This window comes from Lepisma saccharinum, chromosome 6, assembly GCF_977018435.1.
Source record: "Lepisma saccharinum chromosome 6, izLepSacc3.1, whole genome shotgun sequence".
Lineage (NCBI taxonomy): Eukaryota > Metazoa > Arthropoda > Insecta > Zygentoma > Lepismatidae > Lepisma > Lepisma saccharinum.
Window position 1 is genome coordinate 8,774,588 of NC_139234.1, and position 19,670 is coordinate 8,794,257.

General features: G+C 39.6%; 1 protein-coding gene across 6 annotated transcripts in view; it reads left to right on the top strand.

Moving 5' to 3' along the window:
• Pax (paxillin) overlaps positions 1 to 19,670 on the top strand; it is a 153,351-nt gene that overhangs the window by 94,879 nt on the left and 38,802 nt on the right. The window lies entirely within an intron of this gene.

Consider the following 19,670-nt stretch of genomic DNA (forward strand, 5'->3'; position numbering starts at 1 on the left):
TGTACGTAATTTAAGATACACGAGTGTTCACGTGCTCATGCGAACATTATCAGGCGACGCGCCTGCAAGAAAGTCAAGAAAACTAAAGAAATCAGCAACTAGGCCAAGAAAAAGTCAAGAAAGTGTACACTTGTGGTCAAGAATTTTGTTATCACAATGACTCATTGATTGATTTAGTTCATTTTACTTCACTTTTCTGCCCCTTTTTGCGACTCGCGAAGATGAGCATGAATGATGGTAAGATAGTGTGGATGAAGGGACGATCACAAATGCATAGGAAAGACCAACATAAAATTATACTGGGTGCGAGTCCAGTTTGATTTGAATTTAAAATTTTGGGAGCGTCAGCACTTAGGCTATTTCGCTCCCGTCACATTATACGGGGGCCAGCCCCTTATCGTTACAAATAACAGCTCTAACGTTGCATAACTAAAAACGTTAAAATGTTCTGACTTCTGTTAAAAGCTGAGGCTGTAAACGGGCACTCAGCACACACAAGGACAGGACAACACACAAAATTATACTGGCCATGGGGCCAGTCGCCAGAGCCTCGTTAGTCTTTAGTCCAGGGTGCACTACGTGGAAGTGAGGTTGACTTTTGGGCGCCTACGTGGAAGGTACCCCTTACACCCCAAAAAGGGTGCGAGTCCAGACACCAGAGCCTCGCTTGCCTTCCAAGTACAGTCCAGGATGCATTAATAGGTACAGCAAGTACTCTTTTGCACACCGTGATGATTTTATTTCAGTAGTAGCGCCCCATTCCGACGATATTAAAATAAATGCACACATGGTGCGTATAACGGTAACGCCTCACCTTAAGTACAGCTTCAGTTTTCATCTTAATTAGCCTCTTGGTAGGTTTTTTTTTAATTAAATATTTATTTTCTTAATTGCTAATTTGCAACTTTACCTAAGTAGGGGTCGAATAAATAATGGTTAAGAAAAACGAAAAAATGTCATGAAAAAGTCAAGAATTTTTTTAGACACCATGTTTCTTCTTTTTTTTCCCTTTCAGATAGTCTTGGGTAGCTTTCCTGTCTCTTTGTTTCTTCTTCCACGTACCCGCAGTGGAGTACTTGGTTTACGAAACACATTTGTGGCAAAATCGCAGGTCTGTCGTAGGTTCTCTACCAACAAGAAAAATTGCAGTTACAGGATTTAAAGTAGATAGAAAGATAGACAAGTTAACATGCTATAGCTCTTTTCAGTTCTTACGTCGTGCGCTCTAGAAGCTGGCAGGGGAAGTGGGGAGCGGGGAACGTGCCGCTGACCAACCAGAGAACAGACCACCTAGCGGTGGAGCCGAGAGTTACGCAGTTTCGGGAGGAAGCTGCAGCGCTAACTTCGTTCTGCACGTTGCTGTGTTGCCAATTCACCGCGTTGCTGATGGTATTTTACCCCAGTGTTGATTCCTGTTTGTTATGAGCGGGATGTAGGAATAACATACGTGGGAGTAATTGTTGTCGCGTCGTGTATTACCTAACTGCATTGTTTCTTCGATAAACGTGTATGTGGCATGTGATGTGCCGTTTATTTGTACTCTCGTTGTTCCATAGGGAGCTTTGTGCTTATTAACGCAGTAAGCATAGGCGCCAACTCCATGGGGCTTGGGGGGGGGGGCTCGAGGCCCCCCAATGTTAACGATGGGGGGGGGGGGGGCAGAGCCCCCCAAATAATTTTGCTTAAGAGTTCTAATGTATTATTTTGCTTCTCTTGTCAAGTTTACTCTGAACTGTGCCACATGAACTTAACTTTAAATACACATTTGAAATGTTCTAGACTAGGCCATCACCTTTGGGGGGCTGAGACCGCTAAACCATCAACTTAGGGCGGGCTGTGACCAGAGAAAACAAAATACATGACTTATTACTATATACTAAGTATATAAAGGGGTATGAGTATATGAGTATTGTTAAAAATTTTTACTAAAAAAAGAGTTTCAAAAGACGATGTGCATGAACTAGGGTAGTGAATGGGACGTTCGGGCTACATGACATTCAGAACGAGATAATTGATATATTAGGAAGATCTGTTTTGCGCTCCTTGGTAGCAGATATTAAAAGTCGAGAATATTTTGCTATTATGGTTGACGAAACTTGTGACATATCCATCCGTTGACAATCAATATTCTGCATTCGAACTGTGAATAAAAATTTTGATATTTTTGAGGAATTCATGGGCTTTTATGAGATTCCGAACACTGAGGCCAAAACTTAAAAAAGGGAGAGAGTGAGTCATTGATTAATTTATTTCAGTGATCAGAGGCCCCGCTAATAGTTTTGACAAGTCGGAGCCCCTTTCAGTAAGTATCGTACGATGGCGAACAGGAAAGAGGGTAGTTTATAGCCAAGGCAGGAAAATAATCAGTAGGATTCATGGATATTATCAAAAGGAAGCAGAAAACAGTGGTCCCTTGGTAAGTGTGCACAAAGTGCAACAGAGTGTGTTGGAAGCTTTTGGAGTGAGTACGCGAACTGTGCAGCGTATTGTTAGGGAAGGCAAAGACAGTCTTGAGGCGTCGGGTTCCAGGTCATTTGAATCACCGCGCAAACGAATCAAAAGGAACAGTATCACAAAGACAATCGACGGTTGCGATAAAGATATAACAAGAAGAATTATCCTCGGGTATTATGTAAAGGGCGAATATCCAACACTGAACAAGTTTTCGTTGATTTGCATACACAAATAAGCTTTCAGTGGGGAGTTTCGTCGTTGTGGAGGATACTGAAGTATATGGGGTTAAAGTACAAAAAGAGCAATGACGGTAGACGATTTCTGATGGAGAGAGCTTATATAGTTACAGCCAGAGTAACGTTTTTGCGAAAATTGGATCTTCTAAAAAATAAGGAACCTTTGCCCTATATAGGTATTTCATTTAGATGAAACGTACATACATCAGAATTACGCTCCAACGAAAAACTGGCAAAATAAAGAGGGTACAGGGGGTTTAAAAGTGCCCGTGGGTAAAGGTGGGCGCATTATTGTTTGTCACGTAGGTTCCAGTCACACTGGTTTTCTACAGTAATGTAAATTAGTTTTCAGTGGTTTTTGCAGTTTTTAGATCCGCTTGACGAAAGGAACATCAAAGACGCAGTGATTGTAATGGACAATGCTATAGATACAATTCGGTACAGTTGGAAAGAATTCCTACAACGTATACACTTGATATCGTACATTTATCGGTATTCTACTGACCACAAGATGGGGATAATATGCATTCTCAGGCCATACGCGAACAATGGGACGTCTGTATTTTATGGTTCTTTCGATTTCAACTCCCCTTTCCCGCTACTCTGACAACGCTGCAGTCTCTCTCTCTAACCGGCCTGTCTCGATGCGCTGGATAGGTCGTTTCCCCGCTCTCCACTTCCCCTGCCAGCTTCTAGAGCGCACGCCGTAACAACTGAAAAGAGCTATAATAGAATGTCATTGTCACTAACAAGTTTTCTGTTCCACTATTTCCATTATTTTCACAAAGATTTCCCTGTAGTACGTACAATTAGCACTTTCACATTAATAAGGAATAACTATGATATTATGATAATAGTCGAGTGTAATGCAAAAGTATTATCAAGCAAATTGTCATCAGTTTGTTTATTCTCGTTGTCTCACTCGGTGAGAGCTTCAAAAATTGAGACAAAATACTTACCACATAAGATCTGACAACAGGGTGGATCCTCACCGGGAATTGTGCGTGAATTTTTCTCCGGGGACGTTAGCTCTCAAAAGCTCGGAAGCCTTTCCGGAAATCACCTGGCTGATTGCCCGAGAAAACCTGTTCAAATTGCAACTTGTACAGGGTGCGGCAGCGTTCATAGTAGGATATTAATAGCACACCATGAGGAAGTAAATGCATTTTATTTATTAGTTATTATGTCAATTAATAGTTAAAGGTATGCCATTTGATAAAGTGTAAGTCATTGTCCAATTGGGTGGATTAATGTTTGAATATAACCCCTCTCAAATGATGCCCCCTCTGCACAATACATTCATCCAGGCGACGTTGGAAGCTTTCCATAACTCGTCGTAACATATTCCCTGGGATATTGCCGACGGCAGTTCTTATACGGTCCTTCAACTCAGGAATGGTGGCACAACGTGTTCGGAAAACTTCTTGCTTCAGGTACCCCCAAAGGAAAAAGTCGGCACATGACAGATCGGGTGACCGTGGCGGCCAGGAGATGTCACCGAAACGGGAAATTACTCTTCCTGGGAATATCTGTCGCAAAAAAAGCCATGCAAATTCTGGCTGTATGAGGGGTTGCACCGTCTTGTTGAAACCATAATTGTTCCATATCCACATTCAACATCCCTAGAGTTGACGAGCTGTATCTTTGCGGGTGGCTTTGGCTACTCCGCGCAGAGTGAGAGAGAGAGACGTTTATGAAGTTGCCACCTACTCGCCCTTTGGGTGGTCCACAGCAAGGACAGAACGCAAGGATAATGACGCGCAGGAGGAAGAACGAAGTCTTGCAGCATAATTAGGTAGCGTTCACTCGTGACAGTTACAGCCTGACCGGTCATTCTCGAAAAAAAAGGGCCAATAATCCCAAACGAAGCAATTCCACACCACACTGTGACACGAGAACTATGCAATGGCTTGATGTGCAGTTCATGCGGGTTTACATCACTCCAATAACGCAAATTCTGTTTATTCACTGAACCACATAACTCGAAATGAGCTTCATCTGACATCATGATGGTGTCCAACATTTCGGGATTTTGGCGAAGGAGATCACGCATCGTTAAGCAGAATGTTTCTCGTGAAACCCAATCGCGAGGCTTAATTTCCTGCACAATCTGCAGCTTATATGGGTGAAAATGGAGATCTTCATGCAATATTCTCCTGAATGATCGATCTGACATTTGCAAATTTTGCGAATGTCGGCGAGCAGATTTTTTTGGGCTACGCAATATTGCAGCACGAACATCTTCCACGGCTTCTGGTGTCCGCACAGTTCTTTCACTTTTTCCTGGTTTACGATTACACGCAGCGGCCGTTAATCGAAATGCACTAACCCACCTCAGAATGGTCCGTCTATCTGGAAGTTTCCCATGACGTCCCACGTTGAAATGTTGCCTAAATAGACGCTGGGTAGCAATTACAGTGTCATTATTCTTGAAATAACTTTCCACAACAAAGGCACGATGCTGTACACTCCACCGATCCATCTCACTCTAACAATCGAAATGGCACCTCATTAGTACACGAATGCTGCACGAGATGGCACGCATTCATACATTACGTCATTGTACAATCAACAGCAAATGAATTAGGAGAAAAAATATTTTCTCGACGAAAAATGAGTTGGCAATGCTGTGAACACCGAGGCATTTGCGATAAGACGCTTGAGGAGCCACAAGCAAAGTTTTCTCAACGCACAACTTCAGTACCGAAGGTCATGTCGATTGGCAACTTTCGGGAGCATGTTGTCTGTCTACCTCTACACAGTTCTCCCCAAATGCCTGTCTGAAAATGATCTGGTGTTCACTTTTTTTTGCCAACGTAGTTCTGACATTGCAGTAATGTTACAATATTTTTTTCTTATTTTGCTTTGTTTTTACCATGACACATTTATAATTTGTCGCAACTATGAGGATGGATGATAATTACATTAAACTGACAAGGAAACACTGCAGAGATAGAACTCCATGCTGAGACCAGGAAATGACAATTTTTCCATCCCATGAATAAGCTATAGCGTCCCTGGGCTAGTGTGCTGCATGATTTCTACATTTAATTTGAGAAATCATTTTAAAAGATCTATATTTTTGTTCCTCAGGTCCCAGGAGCTTAACAAAAATATCCTTAACTAGTAAATGTTAACAAACCTGAAACTTTTGGGGCCAAATGTCCCTCTTTCAGATGCCAGGATTTGAACCCTAAAATAATAATTCTGAATTTACGAATAGTAGCGTGTTGAATGGCAGTGGGTAATTAGAGGTGCTGTGCGTATTATTGCTTTACGAATTCATTTTCGTTCTGAAGAAAGTTGCCATTCCGATACAGACAGAATATTTCGAAAAGTCTTTAATCATTCTGAGTCTGAGTTTTATGCACAAATAGGCAAACCGGAACGAGATCTACAGTTTAAACTAGAATCCGAATCACTATGTGCCTCCACCGGGCATCGAACCGAGAACTCCTTGATTACAATGCGGCGACGATTTCCTTGCGCCATCGTGGAGGCTCTCTTAATCAGTTGCATATGCATAAATTAGTATAAATTAAAGTATATTTCTCATACTACATAGAATTCATTATCACCACAGTCGGGGAAAATAGTTTTAGAGAAAATTGAAAATAGAGGAATATCTATCGCTCTTCCCGTTTTACTATTTCTTATAAAATCAGAAGTATTTCACATCACTGTCACAATCTAGAGCCGCTATTGAATGCAAAAACATTAATACTTCAAACTTTGAAATCGACACCGAGGTTGATATTTTTGTTATTTCACGTCACTGTTCTACCAGTCTCGGATAATCGCAATGATGAAGGTTGAAGATGTGATAGATGGAAGTGGGATGCAGACAATGACACATCTTCACCTTACTTCGAAGCGCGTGCGCTAACCAATTAGCCACGGGGTTGGCTTTTTTGTGTTTATCAGTTCACCAAATTAATTTATTCGTCATTCAAGATCCAAAGGTAGAAAAGCAACGAAAACAGAAAAAAATACCATTCACTTATCATCACCCAACAATTTCATGCTGACCAAATCCACACACGAACCTCTTTTGGCATTCGTTTTGCAGAATGGCCTTGGGGATTAAACATCGCCCATTTACTGGTTCAGCTCGAGACAATCCAAGTGACCATGTTATCGAAGCTTATCTTCAATCCTTCACACAACTTCGCTATTTGCTTCTTACAGGTTTGACATCTTAACAGAACTTCTATCGAACATCGCTCATGGAGTATATTTTACCTATCAGCTCTTAATGAACCTTCTAATTTTCACATATTTTTTATTTTTATTTAGCGTCGCTTTTCTTCCACTTTCGGGCAATCGCGACGACGAAGATCAGTGAAGATAAAATAAATAGAACATTCAGAAACAACACCAATGCCCAGACCGGTATTCGAACCTAGGATCCTTGACGTAAAAACGTCTAGTGCTACCACTCAGTCAATTTTCACATATAAACTTACATTTACACACCTCTTCCTTACATATGTGTTTGCACTTCTCTTATGGTGAATTCTAACCGCTCATTTCAGGTATATCTCATGTTTATAGCTATTGCTTTGTAGTGAATGATAATCCTATTACGCCATGTGTATCTTACTCCAACAAAAACCCTGTTAGAGGATGGAAACGTTACGCTTAATGTTGTTAAATGTCTGCTTTGGTTAGCTTTTTTAGTGTATTGAATGAATATTGCATTTTCATTTCGTGTTGAGGCATATTTTCGTCACCTAGATTTTAAAATATGTAGGTCCAGTATATATTAGTTATTGTGAATTCGAGTCAATTAAAACATTTTGCGTTGTTGCAAGATTATCTATGAGGCATAATGAATAAGTAGAGAAAATGCAACTTGTATATCAAAATTGCTATGTCCACCTGATCTCCGAAAGTATTGTTTAGCACGTCATATTTCAAGTATAGTCCATGATTGTATCTATTATATGAACGAGATGTGTCCCTCCTCTCAAACAATACGTGGCTTGTCCCCACCGAACGAAGTGTGGCACTTATAAATTAAGTGTCCGAAAGCAGGTATTAGTCATGAACAGAACAAAAAATACTCCTGAGCAATTACAAATTTTATACTCCAGTTCATGGCCGGGATTTATTGACGGTCACCCCACCTTATCCGCTTTAGGTTCCGGGTTCGAGTCCTGGTCTGGCAGTCTCTTTTTTAAGTGTCTCTTCATCAATTTAATCTCATTATCATCCATCTTCATAGTTTCGATTAATTGTAAAGGTGACATAAAAGCAAAGCAAAATAAGAACAAATACAAATAATTGTAAAATGACTACAACGTCAGAACTACATTTGAAAAATAAAATGCGAGCAGAAGGTTCATCTTCAAACAGGCATTTGGGGAGAATTGTGTAGACAGCATGCTCGCGAAAGTTGCCAATCCACGTGTAGCATGACCTTCGATACTGGAGTTGAGTTGTGCTTTTCAGGAAAGTTTGCTCGACGCTCCTCAAGCCTCTTATCAAGATTGCCTCGGTGTTCGCAGCATTGCCAACTCATTTTTCGTCGAGAAAATCTTTTTTCTCCTAATTCATTTGCTGTTGATTGTACTACGCAAGCCAAAATAAGCTATGAACGCTGCCGCACCCTTTATTAATCCAAATGCCCTTGAACTTATGCGTTCACAGTCTTATCGACAGAGAAAAATAAATCTGCATGAAAAATAAAACACAATTCTCTCAATCCGCTTACTTTGTTAGTGTACTTTGCAGAACAATCTATCGAACAGGCGGAACTTGCAGTTTATTAGGTAAATTTAAGTTTGCAATTCTTATGCCATTAACAATTTTTCGTATATTAGTATATCCCGTATGAGATGTACACAGTGTGTCCCATAATGTTCCGGACTAGGACGAGAAAACGGGAACCGCACACTCAATAACACTCTTGGGTGTATATTATTCAAAATACATTCCTTGTGCTTCAATATACAGAATGCAACGCTCATACAGCTTGTCAAAACACTTCTGGAAGTCTTTGACGGGAATAGTGTTGAGATACTCGGTCGAAGCTCTTGGAATGTCTACAATAGCATCTAACTCGGTCCCTTTCAGCCGCAATTTCAGTTTCAGGAAAAGAGACAGATCAGGAGAATAGGAGGGATGATCAAGCAGAACAATCCCCTTGGAGCCCAAAAACTGATGGACAACCGCAGATCGGTGACTTGGTGCATTGTCAATCAAAATGGACCATGTGCCCTGTTGTCGGTATTGTGGGCGTATCCGTCGACTTCGTGCCCACAGACGCTTGCTTCATAACCTCAAGGTAGAACTCCCCTGTGACCGTCTGTCCATTGGGAACAAATTCTCTATGAATGATACCCATGGAGTCGAAGAACGTGCTGAGCATCGTCTTGATACCTACGGGACTTCTGCAGGCGAACTTTCTTGGGTTCTGGGGACCCTTGGCTTTTCCACACCGAACTGTTTGGTTTTTCTGGTCATTTCCGACATGCTGACCTAGGGTGGTGTCGTTTATGTTACTGTAACTTTTAAGAGGATCCTTCCCCAAGGTCCAAATTTACCAGCAAGAGAGAGAAAACATCAGGGTAATTGGAGAAGGGATGTTCTTCCAAATAATGCAATATGTAAATGCACTTGGACATCAGTCCAGAAAATTATGGGACACTCGGTGTATTTCGAGTCTGAATATGTAAAATAGCAAATGTATCCTCCGCACCTTAAATTAAATATTTTAAATAAATATACCGTTTAATTGAATTGAATTAGAATTTTTGGATACGTTGGAATCACACAGACCCTTAACATTGTTAATATATTTGTGTGTGGGTGGTGAGAGCCGGTAATACGTAAGGTTGAAATAGAGAAAACATCTGCTTGTACCCTTGAATGTTTGGAATGTTTGCCTTGAAAGCCAGGAATTATACTTGAATTTTATGATGGTCCTAGAGTAGTAGCCACCCTGGACAACCTTTGCACCAACACCAGCATATGCAAAGGTCCAATCCTTAAAAACACGTTGGATGCAGGAGAAAATAGTCATGAACATTGTACAAACCTTTTCAGAGGGCAGTTTCCTTGCTCCCCTCCCCTCTTTGAGTCCAAACACTTTAGAAAACTCGAAAATTATGGTATATGAAAATTTCGCTCAAATCGAAACTGCTTATTCACGCACACCAGTTACGTGGCTGGCTGTCTGGTTATTTGTAGTAACGTTCAAGAAGAAGTAAGTATGTTGTACACATTTTTGTAGACAAGATAATTCATTCAGTCCTATCTCTGTACCACGTCCCGAGCTCTATGCCCGGTGGAGGCACATAGTGGTTCGGATCCCACTTTATGTTAGTTTGGTCCCGATTAGCATTTCTGTGCATAAAGTAGACTTAAGATCAAACTCAACATCAGGCCCAATCTTATGATCTCTTTTTCCCTTTCGGAAATTTTGCCCCCTCTCCCAGTTATTTCCTTCCTCACTTCATATCTTCTCCTTCTCTTCTTTCTACTTCGTTTCCCGTGCATTTTGTGTTTACCGAAAGGGGGTGTGGAACTTGTTTATGGTGTTCCCATCTTCGCAAATTAGCCAAAAGTGGCACAAAAAGCGAAGTAAAATAAAGCAAATCAATCAACAAAATCAATGGCCTATCAATCTGCATCTCTTGTGGACGATCCATTTCTACGTGGGTGTCGCCAGAAATTTTTGTAGGGAGGGAAGGAAATCAGGCCATTGATAAAACTTGATTAATATAAAAAAAAAAACAATTATTATTATCACGATTGTCAATGTTGTTATACATTACTAGCTATTATAAAATAAAAATTTGTCCAAATTTATTATTATTATATAAATGGGGAGATTTTGTTACTAGATACACCAAATGAGGGAATATCCAGTACAACTGTCTTCCATTATTTTGTACATTTCATACAGTTAGTTATTGTATTTTGTTATTAACTTTTACAAACCTCGTTCAAGAAGAGGCGTTGAAAGTTAGAGGGAAATTTTACTCATACAAATTTATATTGTCCGCCCTGATATGTATATATATTTTTTTGAATTTTGGAAACTGTGCAATATTTTTTTCTTTCGATAAAATGGTAGAATATGACAATGTTAATTGGTTCGTTAATTTTTACACTATTTTTTTCCGATCGTTTTTAATGTGGTTGATCTGTTCGAATACTAACACATTTCTGTTATTACAATAATGTTGCATCATATGTTAACATACTACAAACTTTCTGCTTTTTGTAACTTAAAATGAACGATGCACATATTCAGGAGGCATACCCGTTCACACCTCGCTCCCCTCTCGCGACGCCCATGACTACCCAATTTGTTCAACTTTTCGTACCCTGCACAAACTTCGTACGGTAGTCACATCACAGCATTTGCTTTTCCCCTCCCTCCCTGCTGTCGTGTCCAAAAATCGGAAGTCCGATACGAAAGAATTCCTTCAATAAGTGCCGCGTGAATTCCATATTTCTTTTTCGTAGAATCTGTAAAAAAAAAAATCTTAAAAAAAAAAACCCTTCCCTGGCGCCACCAAAGTAGATACATAGTAGTAAGTAACTGCCTTACATGTCGTAGTTCGCATGCTCAGGCACAGGCGGCAGCACCGGTGCAACCCGCGTCAGACCGCTTCCATTTCTCCTGCCATCTAGCGGTCCAAATTTGAAGTAAGACGTGGTTAGTCGTGTTTTCCTCGAGTGTCAGAAGCGTTCCCGCTGTGTGCCAAAAGTTTGTTTCCAATACGTCGCTTTCCTACGGATGTCGGGAGATATTGAGTGGGAGAAGACACCAGTGTGTTATCACTTCTCAAAATATAAGCCTATATGTAAGAGAAGAAAACATGTTAAGAATAATAATTAAAATAAATAATACAATGTTCTCAATAGGAAAGTTGTAATTTACAATTATTAAACTCTTCTTGAAGAAAATAACACCCCTATGAACTGTGCATGACACATTGTTCTAAATAAAATTCACAAAATATTTACAAAACCCGACTGATACCTCAGAATGAAAATCATTAGAATTTCACTTTTCTTGCTTTCAATCAAGCAAAATCGTCAATTATACTATCAAAATTGGCCATTTTTGTAATTTCTTGTGCAATTGATAATATTGAAAGAATATTTACCCTCGGCCTGACCCATTGACGATATCAGGTAGCTTTTTTTAAAAAAATATATTTTTAGCTTTCTTCTGAGTTAATTGAGACAGACAATTCCGGAAATAGTCTAAAGCTATGTCCAGGTTGGGATAAGCGATGCCGAGTGACATTTTGTGAAGAGCATTTGCTTTGGACAGACACTACTTGAAACTTGTTATTTCGCTCCCTGTTCAATATGATGAAGGTCCTTGCAGTACTTAGTTGCTCTTGTAATGATCCACCTATGTTTTCCTTCTTCCCTTAACTCTACCAAGTGTAAATTTCTCCGTCGCATTATTCGGACTTTCTTGCCCCTTTTTTTAAAGTTTTGAATGGCGCCATGTAAAATTCATGTATTCCTCTCAGAAATTGCCTGAAACGGCTTTTAAACGTAATACTTTACATTTCTTTGGACAAGGAATTAAAAAGACATTTTATGGCAAATCCTCAGCCTACTTATGAATACATCATTGTATAAAATTACAAAACAGATCTCTGAAGTTCAGTCTAACCGATGTGTTTCAAAAGTTAGCGCCACTTCCTACATCTACTGTGTGACCAGTAGGGTAGCGACCGCCCCTGCAATCCCGCAGTGTAGAAGGGGTCCGAGGTGTAGCAGCCCCGCAATGTTCTTCTTGTGCTCCTGAAATTTACATAATTTTAGAAATTCAACAGAAAATGTCGCTTTTTTTTTTTTAAAAAAAAAAAAATCGATTTACGAAATAAATGTGGGTCAAGAATGACAAAATTCGAACTCGAAATTCTTTGAGGTGAGCATTAAATAGAACGACCCCATTTGTACAAGTCAACGGACACCACAAACTGTTTCATTATTTTTTTTAAATATGTGGGAGGTGGTCGACTGAGTACCCAGTAGCATGTCATAACACGATGTCTGAGGCCCCGAAGCAACTTGATAGTGGATCTTCTTACAAATCCTTCATCTTATACCTTTATAGCTATACCGTTTGTTGGGAAATTGTCTACAGTTATAAATCCAGAAGGAATATTTAGTTGCTCAACCAGTCGGATATCTTATTGCCACACAATAAACAATCGAACGTGATAATTCATGAAATTTTACCAAGAATATTAGTTTTAAGTGTGATAACTTCCCACCAAATATTTTGAAGGGGACCCCCAACCCCTTTCGTACTCAAATAAGAACTGAGACAAATTTCCCTCATAGTCCACAACCTGTTCCAATTTATTTTTTTTTATTTTTAGATATAGTGTTTCAACTTTGTAGTATTTTCGAAAACTTTTTCACTAAGTGGTCCGCAATGTTTTACTTGCCACAACGGAGGGCGAGGGGCACAGGAAACTGCGCTACTCCACTGTGACGTCACCTAACCGTATCCTCACAACACACTACTAAGTCACGGGTCCCGGGTTCGAATCCCGGATTGAATGTGGCTGTTCTTTGCGAGTGTGCCTTCATCATTTTAATCATATCATCACTCATCCTCATTGTTGCGTTTAGCCACAAGAAACCAACGCTAAATAGCAAAAGTCACATCTAATCAAATCAAACTTAACCGTGTCCAGTATCATGCACGGACCCACCTCGATCTTTACCCGATGTACTTGGACGCTTAGCGCAGGCTTATACTAAAGTAGTACATTGTGCTGGTATTATTTAAAATTTTGTATTTTGAAGTAATTTTAAAAATTCCGCCAATAATTTCCCCCACATTCCTACCTACCATATCTCATTCCCCCAGTGAATCTACAACTCACGATTTTTACACTTTTTTTGTCAGGTAACCCAACAGATATATTGGTCCCCAAAATTTTGAAAAACTGAAAAAAAGTATGTCAAATTGCACACCCTAAAGTATGTAAATGCGAGATCTGACACCCAAGTCCGTAGCTTTTTACTCATTCATGTCTCTCCCATACATTTTTTATTCATTTTATATCATTGATTGATTGAGTTTGTGTTTGAAGTCCACTTTATGCACAGTAAAGCTAATTGGGACTGGACCTACAGTTTAAAGTGGAACCCGAACTCCTCTGTGCTTCCACTGGGTATCGAACCCGGGACCCCTTGATTACAAAGCGGCGATGCTACCACTGCACCATCGGGGAGGGACACATCATTTTATATCAATATAATTGTTAAATGTAGACTGTTTCGACACAAATAAATGCATTTTTCTGTACCACAAAAATTACTTCACATTCAGTTATTAAAAATCATAGTCTGAGATTATGCTAAACTTTCAGCATTAAAGATGTATAATAGTACTGAATTTGTAGCCTGTACTGTGGTAATATGAATGGTTTTTACGCCGAAGAGTAACTTGAGGTAATCCAGTTTCTCTCTGAAGTAGCAAAAATTGGCGCGCCGCGGACCATTGAGGAAAAATGGCCACCATTCCAAACCAAGAAGTACTAGAACTTAAAGCCTATTTTTTATACTACCAACATATCAGTTTAACTAACAAAGAAACAATGGAATTTAAATAGGTGATCGTGTAACATTTACTCATTTTCTGGACCACTTTACGTGGAATGACTCGTCTGGTAACGTAGACGTCACGTGACACTTTGGTTGAAGGATAGTGCCACCTGTAGATGGTTGACCGAAGCTCAAATGGTGCGGCGCGAGAAACGCTTTTATTGATGTTGTCAGGCCGAAACTCGTTTGATCACTGTCGGTGTTGTTGGCCAGGGTCCCAGTACCCCTATCCATTGTCCCAGCGCGTGCGTATAGTCTGTGAGGAAAAACTTTACGAGCTGACTGCAAGGGTTTGTAAATTCCAATTGCTTTCTCTACGATGCGTTCCAACGCTGGTACCTTCAGTAATATTGTTTTGTAAGGTTCTCTCTCTCTCTCTCTTTTTTTTCTTTCTTTCTCTCTCTCTCTCTCTCTCTCTGTAGAAATTGAACCGAAACAGATCAAAACTCAGCGATTTCTCAAATTCTAAGACCGTAAATGGACGACATCTAATTATTTCCCGTTATCACCTATCAGAATATATTTAGTCCGGGAATTATCCGGGAATTCTGCGTGAATGTTTCTCCGTAGACGTGAAAATTTGCAACTTTTTTTGATCCAAATCCCATTGAATTTATACATATTTTTAAATGCCCGGAGGCAAGATTTTTTAACACTTTCGCTTTTATTTTACCGAGGAAAGAAATTAAAGCTGCGTGGAAAATGAAACAGAATTCTCTCAATCCATTTACTTTGGTAGCGTCCTTTGCACAACAATCTATCTTACAGACCGAAGATTTTTTCGAGTTAAGATATCGTGAAGTTGATTAGGTAAATTTGAGTTTGCAGGGTGGCGACAGACCTGGAAAACCTGGAAAACCGGGAAAAGTCAGGGAATTTGAGGTGTCAAAAAAAGTTAGGGAAATGTCAGGGAATTTAGTCTTCATTGACTTTTTTTTTTTAAATTTATTTATTTAAAGATATCGTTATGGAACTCTGCACGGGATCAGAAAATCTCGTTCGTAAGTTTCGGCCTCAACTTTTAGGCCCATTTTATGCGCAACAACCACGGCGCCAGAAACCAGTGATGGCGGGAGGGGAGAGAGAGAGAGAGAGAGAGAGAGAGAGAGAGAGAGAGAGAGAGAGAGAGAGAGAGAGAGAGAGAAGAGAGAGAGAGAGAGAGGAAGAAAAAAAATTCTTTCACCCTGGCTTCTCGGTGGGAATTTTAAATTGGAACACTCTTCGGAGGAAAATTGTTCAAACTCGGCACTATGGTAGCAATCTACTTCGGATAACTTTTGTTTTGCAGCTAAAACATCAGTGCATGCAACCGTGTACAATTCAGAACACCGGACCGAGGAAGGGGGCTTGGGAGCGGGGGAACGTCCTTCGAATTTCAATGGAAATAACATAAAAATCTGGAGTTTGCCCCCTCTTCTCCCGCTATTTTGGGGAGAAGGCGCAAACTTTAGTATTCTTTTCAAAGAATGGACATTTTTCAAGAGAATCAAACATGTTTCATGTTCTTGGGTGCCATACAAGTTGAATAATAATCCAAAATGTGAAACTCTGTTCGGAAATGTGGCATGGGTATGTTGCAGAGAGGGGGGAGGTTGGTTATCAATATGAATTTCCCAGGCTTGCTCCAGACCTGTGTCAGAGTTTCCACCCAAATATAAGAGTATGAAGGTCCAAAAAGCACATTCATTTCGTAATCAGGACCATTATACCATATGGTATCATCGGGCCAGTACGACCTTACTCTGATGATACCATGTGGTATCATCAAAAGAGTAAAGGTTAAGCCTCTAAATATTACGTGGAAAATGCATTGAATTATCATTTTTTCTTGTCCCTATGGGAGTAGGAAGGGGACAGAACTGTCAACAGATGGAGGGCATGGGAGCGGGTGGCGCCGTCCGATAGTTGTCGGACGTCGTAGTAAATCATTTTGTTGGAGAAACTGAAGGAACATGGAAACAAATAGGTTCCATTGATACATACGATTTTTGTCGAATATCGCCACCCGACAAAGTATCTCACTACAACATCCAACAAAAATCGCATGCATAAACAAGAAGAGCTTTAGACTGCAAACATGCTGCTGGAATTTTATTACTCTTCTGCCTCACTTTACTTATTTAATGTGCTTACGAAGGTTTTCTTTCATCATCCTGACGTATTACTGGTTTCGCACAAGTTTACAATGACATTGCACTATTCTTAGATATCAAGAAGAATCCAACAAAACGGGATTGAACGGTATAAAAATTGGCAAGTGCATGCTCCCAACCTCAAATTTACTGCAACACTAGTATTGCAATGAAATTAACGCCACTCTCTGTCCTGTCTGTTTAAATTCGTGAGAGATGGTCATTAATCTCTCACTGAGTAAGGTTAATGTCCAATATTATGAAATAAAATACTAATAATAAATACGTAAATATTTTAATATCATATTTACTCGAATTATTCAATCATAAAAGCAAATCACTTTCTTCAAGAATTGACTTTTCTCTGCCAGCCCTGCTAAGTTTTCACTTTCCATCTACTGATTTATACGAGGGGTGGCCAGAAAGTAATTTCCGATTAGTAGGGACATTGATTTTTCGCAAACGCCAAAACCCTGAAAAATGGTAATTGCTGCGAAGTTATGTTTAAGAATGTGCAGTGATGTCTGGACACATTTTTCGCCCGTTCGAAATATCGAAATAATGCGAATTTGGCATAAAATGCGAATTGTTGGCGTTTTTAGCGATTTTTTTAAAATAAATGTCCTAAAACAATGAAAAATTTCATGAAATCCAACATTCTTGTATTTTCTAGGCCATGTTTGTGTACATAGAACATGCAAGTTTTCCAACATTTTACTCAGAGTAAACTATAGAGTTATACGTACATGGAATAATTCCGACAGCCACATTAAATCATGTATTTCCCACGATTATTTCAACTTCTGTCAAAACCATTTGGATCACAGAGCGAAGTGGCAAGATTCTAACAGGAGATCGAGTGCGTATCTACCGTCACACGGGAGCCACATCTTCGTATTTGTGACGAGATTTGTTTTGAATAACCAAGCTAAGTGCGCACCATCGGCATTTGTCGAGCGAGTAATAATGGAGTCCAGTCGTTAGGGCTTCTGACTACCATGCACGAGACCAGGGGTCGATCCCCTGCGGGGGAGAACCAGGATGTTTTCCACCTATTCAAACTGCTCCGGCACCCACCCAGCATCATATGAAGCTGGTACCTTGAGGAAACTTTGAGGGATAATGGTAGCCAGGAGCGTGGTGCTGATCACATCACCCCAACCTTCAGCTGTGATCAAGTAAGTTTGGTGCCCTAACTCCACACCCCTTTACACCTTCGTGATAAAGTGCAGGGGAGCACTTTACTTTTACTTCCTCAAAAATCTGTTCCAACATATCAAACTGTCACGAAAATACGTAGACCATGTGACCTATGATTTAAAATAATAGTTCAAAAGCACAATGTTTCGGTATATTTGGCAGATAAATGTTCTAAAACAAAAACGCGAAAACAAAAAACGCGAATTTTGGGAAACGTGGCACTAACAAGTCAAAAAAAGATAATGCCAATTTTTGGTTCCCTAATATATCGGTATCTGTCACGTGAGATTGATTGATTTTAATTTTTCGGGTGCGTTGCCACTTATGGTCATTATGCACCCTTCAGTATATACGGGGAAAATTCCATTATCTAAAATCCTTACCTTAAAATTAAAAAAGGGGTATGGAAAATAACTTTCAAGATATCAAACTCTCACGAAGAGGCGTAAGCCATGTGACTTACAATTTGAAACAGTAGTTTAAAAACACCATGAAGGTATAAAACACCATATATTTGCCAGAAAATGCGCTAAAATGAAAATGTGAATTTTGGGAGAAATAACACCTTACAGTAAAAAATAAAAAATAAGAAAATACACCAATTTGAAAAAAATAACAAAATGAAGATCCCTACGGATTAGGCATAAATAAAGATTGAATATCAGTTGTAATTTATTGCATTAGTAACAGTGAGTCCTAACCTAATTTTCGGCATAATCACCACCGTTGTTCTGGCATTTGTCGTAGCATGGCACAAAATTTGTATGCCCATGGTATATGTGTATGTCGGCAAAGACTGGAACTATCTCTACCGCAGTGTAGCTGTCAAATCCTTGCCCTGCCAGAAACCTTTTCAGTTAAACAAAGAGATGAAAGTCGGTACATTCAAGGCCAGGGCTGTACAGAGAGTGGTCCAAGATCTCTCACCTGAAGTGATGCAAAGGGCCCGTGTGTACTCAGCTGTATGGGGTTGTGCACATTCGATTGGCCTTCCGTGAATTGTCTGCACCATCGTCTGATCATACTATCACTCACGACGTCCGGTCTGCACAACTCACACGATTACTGGTGGCTATGTGCCAAATTCCGAGCGTGCAATGTAGGCTACATTGGGAGACTGTACGAGAGCTGCAATGGGAGAGTGGGAGACTGTATGAGAGCTGCAATCTTTAACCTAGAACTGTCCTAAAACGGCTGCATTGCAGCTATACCAGATTACAGCTACATGCCACTTCTTCCTGCCTGCATGTGTGTGTGTCTATCTCTGACCACTAGTGCCGCGTATAGGCACCATTGGAGCTTTTTCCAGGATGCCCCTCGTATATGAACTTTCAGAAGCTTTTATTATTAGAGTGTTCCTGTTTTAATGTGTGGTTAGCTAGATCAGGTACCTATACAATGCAATTCTATAAATTCCTTGCGTTAAATTTCTAATATCTACATACCCTTTTCGTCAGCATTAATGGTATAACTGCATGTTTTCATTTCACAGTACTTCACTTGGATATACTGTACTGAAGCAGGTATCCCATTGATAATGTAAGGAAATATGACACTTTATTTTGTTCGATTCAATTGTTTCACTTATATGCAAGAGTTAAGTTGTTTGCTTTACAGAGAAGAAGCTTTATGCATTGAAAAATGAGTCCTCACTCAAGCAGAGGGTTCCAAACCTCAGTGGAAATATCAACATATAATCCCAAGAATGTATAAGGAGACTGATAAATTACAAATTGTATTTCTTAATCAATCACTCTTCACACTTATCTCATTTAGTCGTAACTTTAAAAATAATCAAGTATTTTATTTTAAACTTACTGCGTATGATAAAATTCTGTAATCCTTCCCTAGCTTGTGAATTGTAATAATTTTCCAAATTCACTATTTTGCAGTTTGAATTCAAATCATAGAGAATAGAGAAATTAAGTCAATTTCATAGAAGATAATATTGGTACTTAACAAACCCATACATGGAACTGTATGAGTTTATTATTTCTATTTGCAAAAACATCGATTTAGTTTAGTTTGTAGTTGTCAGGGAAAAATG